Genomic DNA, 4,456 nt, shown 5'->3' with positions numbered 1-4,456 from the left:
GGACACGCTTGGGTATGTTTACCATACAAGGTTTACTAGGGAAACCTGCTTGCTCGACCATTGCCCTCCCGTCGCGGACACCATTCTTGGACAGAAGTCCTAGTACGTAGAGTACTTTCCCTAGGTATGTGCCCGTTCGTGACTATCGTTGCGTGCATACGGACACGCTTGGGTATGTTTACCATACAAGGTTTACTAGGGAAACCTGCTTGCTCGACCATTGCCCTCCCGTCGCGGACACCATTCTTGGACAGAAGTCCTAGTACGTAGAGTACTTTCCCTAGGTATGTGCCCGTTCGTGACTATCGTTGCGTGCATACGGACACGCTTGGGTATGTTTACCATACAAGGTTTACTAGGGAAACCTGCTTGCTCGACCATTGCCCTCCCGTCGCGGACACCATTCTTGGACAGAAGTCCTAGTACGTAGAGTACTTTCCCTAGGTATGTGCCCGTTCGTGACTATCGTTGCGTGCATACGGACACGCTTGGGTATGTTTACCATACAAGGTTTACTAGGGAAACCTGCTTGCTCGACCATTGCCCTCCCGTCGCGGACACCATTCTTGGACAGAAGTCCTAGTACGTAGAGTACTTTCCCTAGGTATGTGCCCGTTCGTGACTATCGTTGCGTGCATACGGACACGCTTGGGTATGTTTACCATACAAGGTTTACTAGGGAAACCTGCTTGCTCGACCATTGCCCTCCCGTCGCGGACACCATTCTTGGACAGAAGTCCTAGTACGTAGAGTACTTTCCCTAGGTATGTGCCCGTTCGTGACTATCGTTGCGTGCATACGGACACGCTTGGGTATGTTTACCATACAAGGTTTACTAGGGAAACCTGCTTGCTCGACCATTGCCCTCCCGTCGCGGACACCATTCTTGGACAGAAGTCCTAGTACGTAGAGTACTTTCCCTAGGTATGTGCCCGTTCGTGACTATCGTTGCGTGCATACGGACACGCTTGGGTATGTTTACCATACAAGGTTTACTAGGGAAACCTGCTTGCTCGACCATTGCCCTCCCGTCGCGGACACCATTCTTGGACAGAAGTCCTAGTACGTAGAGTACTTTCCCTAGGTATGTGCCCGTTCGTGACTATCGTTGCGTGCATACGGACACGCTTGGGTATGTTTACCATACAAGGTTTACTAGGGAAACCTGCTTGCTCGACCATTGCCCTCCCGTCGCGGACACCATTCTTGGACAGAAGTCCTAGTACGTAGAGTACTTTCCCTAGGTATGTGCCCGTTCGTGACTATCGTTGCGTGCATACGGACACGCTTGGGTATGTTTACCATACAAGGTTTACTAGGGAAACCAGGAAGGAATTCTAGGCACACGTTTTGTTCCATGCACAGTAACTTTCGTTCTCTTAAGGTAGCAATTTAACTTGTTTGCCATGATAAGCAACCTGCTTCCCCGACCGTCGCGGACACCATTCTTGGACAGAAGTCCTAGTACGTAGAGTACTTTCCCTAGGTATGTGCCCGTTCGTGACTATCGTTGCGTGCATACGGACACGCTTGGGTATGTTTACCATACAAGGTTTACTAGGGAAACCTGCTTGCTCGACCATTGCCCTCCCGTCGCGGACACCATTCTTGGACAGAAGTCCTAGTACGTAGAGTACTTTCCCTAGGTATGTGCCCGTTCGTGACTATCGTTGCGTGCATACGGACACGCTTGGGTATGTTTACCATACAAGGTTTACTAGGGAAACCTGCTTGCTCGACCATTGCCCTCCCGTCGCGGACACCATTCTTGGACAGAAGTCCTAGTACGTAGAGTACTTTCCCTAGGTATGTGCCCGTTCGTGACTATCGTTGCGTGCATACGGACACGCTTGGGTATGTTTACCATACAAGGTTTACTAGGGAAACCTGCTTGCTCGACCATTGCCCTCCCGTCGCGGACACCATTCTTGGACAGAAGTCCTAGTACGTAGAGTACTTTCCCTAGGTATGTGCCCGTTCGTGACTATCGTTGCGTGCATACGGACACGCTTGGGTATGTTTACCATACAAGGTTTACTAGGGAAACCTGCTTGCTCGACCATTGCCCTCCCGTCGCGGACACCATTCTTGGACAGAAGTCCTAGTACGTAGAGTACTTTCCCTAGGTATGTGCCCGTTCGTGACTATCGTTGCGTGCATACGGACACGCTTGGGTATGTTTACCATACAAGGTTTACTAGGGAAACCTGCTTGCTCGACCATTGCCCTCCCGTCGCGGACACCATTCTTGGACAGAAGTCCTAGTACGTAGAGTACTTTCCCTAGGTATGTGCCCGTTCGTGACTATCGTTGCGTGCATACGGACACGCTTGGGTATGTTTACCATACAAGGTTTACTAGGGAAACCTGCTTGCTCGACCATTGCCCTCCCGTCGCGGACACCATTCTTGGACAGAAGTCCTAGTACGTAGAGTACTTTCCCTAGGTATGTGCCCGTTCGTGACTATCGTTGCGTGCATACGGACACGCTTGGGTATGTTTACCATACAAGGTTTACTAGGGAAACCTGCTTGCTCGACCATTGCCCTCCCGTCGCGGACACCATTCTTGGACAGAAGTCCTAGTACGTAGCGTTCTTTATTGTACTTGATCAGTTTGTATTGCCTTCGCTTTGTTCCATCGACACTTGCTACTGCTCACTAAGGGGTTTTTGTTTGTGATGTGTACGATAAGCCACCGTCTATCCTATCCGGCACTTTATCAACACTTTTCACCCAAGTCATAGGAACGTAGTGTACTTTCCCTGATCGGTACACAATTTTGGTGCACGGCTATCCTGACCGGCAACTTGTACCAACATGGACATCCATGAACGCGTACGCTCGGGCTGCGCCCTCCGTGTTGTACTTTCCCTGATCGGTACACAATTTTGGTGCACGGCTATCCTGACCGGCAACTTGTACCAACATGGACATCCATGAACGCGTACGCTCGGGCTGCGCCCTCCGTGTTGTACTTTCCCTGATCGGTACACAATTTTGGTGCACGGCTATCCTGACCGGCAACTTGTACCAACATGGACATCCATGAACGCGTACGCTCGGGCTGCGCCCTCCGTGTTGTACTTTCCCTGATCGGTACACAATTTTGGTGCACGGCTATCCTGACCGGCAACTTGTACCAACATGGACATCCATGAACGCGTACGCTCGGGCTGCGCCCTCCGTGTTGTACTTTCCCTGATCGGTACACAATTTTGGTGCACGGCTATCCTGACCGGCAACTTGTACCAACATGGACATCCATGAACGCGTACGCTCGGGCTGCGCCCTCCGTGTTGTACTTTCCCTGATCGGTACACAATTTTGGTGCACGGCTATCCTGACCGGCACTAAATCGTCAGTTTTCGTCCATAACCTAGGAACGTCGTGTAGGTTTCATCATTTTTATGTTTGATTCGGTTTAATATGATTGAAAAATACGCTAAGTCCCAGAAATCTGAACTCGAATACTTCCTCCATGTTGCGCCAAAAGCTACTGACCAACGCCTAGCTTGTGACCCATTTATAGTTTAATTTCCATTAATAGTTTTGAAAAATACGCTAAGTCCCAGAAATCTGAACTCGAATACTTCCTCCATGTTGCGCCAAAAGCTACTGACCAACGCCTAGCTTGAGACCCATTTATAGTTTAATTTCCATTAATAGTTTTGAAAAATACGCTAAGTCCCAGAAATCTGAACTCGAATACTTCCTCCATGTTGCGCCAAAAGCTACTGACCAACGCCTAGCTTGAGACCCATTTATAGTTTAATTTCCATTAATAGTTTTGAAAAATACGCTAAGTCCCAGAAATCTGAACTCGAATACTTCCTCCATGTTGCGCCAAAAGCTACTGACCAACGCCTAGCTTGAGACCCATTTATAGTTTAATTTAATTAATAGTTTTGAAAAATACGCTAAGTCCCAGAAATCTGAACTCGAATACTTCCTCCATGTTGCGCCAAAAGCTACTGACCAACGCCTAGCTTGAGACCCATTAATAGTTTAATTTAAATTAATAGTTTTGAAAAATACGCTAAGTCCCAGAAATCTGAACTCGAATACTTTCTCCATGTGGCGCCAAAAGCTACTGACCAACGCCTAGGTACATGGTTGGTACATGGATTGTATGCATGCAGGCGTACTGCCGTGCTGGACCGGAAAATCGCACTAGCTACTAGAACGTAGAGTAATTCCCCTAGATAGGTGCTTTTGCATGCCTCTGATCGACGACCATGCAACTTGCAACGTGCGACACGCGTAGGTAGGCTTCCCCATACAAGTTCCCTAGGGTAGCACCAAATTGCATACTTTCAGGCGTAATTTTCGGAACCGTGTACCGTGCATGGTACAAGTATCAGTAGCTCGTGCAATTTGTTTTGCATCGTGTTGCGGTTGCAGGTGCGTCAAGATAGGAGTGTTTCGAGACTTTTGCCAAGCTTGAGTGCCATTTG

This window comes from Anopheles merus, unplaced genomic scaffold (genome assembly GCF_017562075.2).
Source record: "Anopheles merus strain MAF unplaced genomic scaffold, AmerM5.1 LNR4000010, whole genome shotgun sequence".
Lineage (NCBI taxonomy): Eukaryota > Metazoa > Arthropoda > Insecta > Diptera > Culicidae > Anopheles > Anopheles merus.
This window is presented reverse-complemented; position numbering follows the sequence as displayed.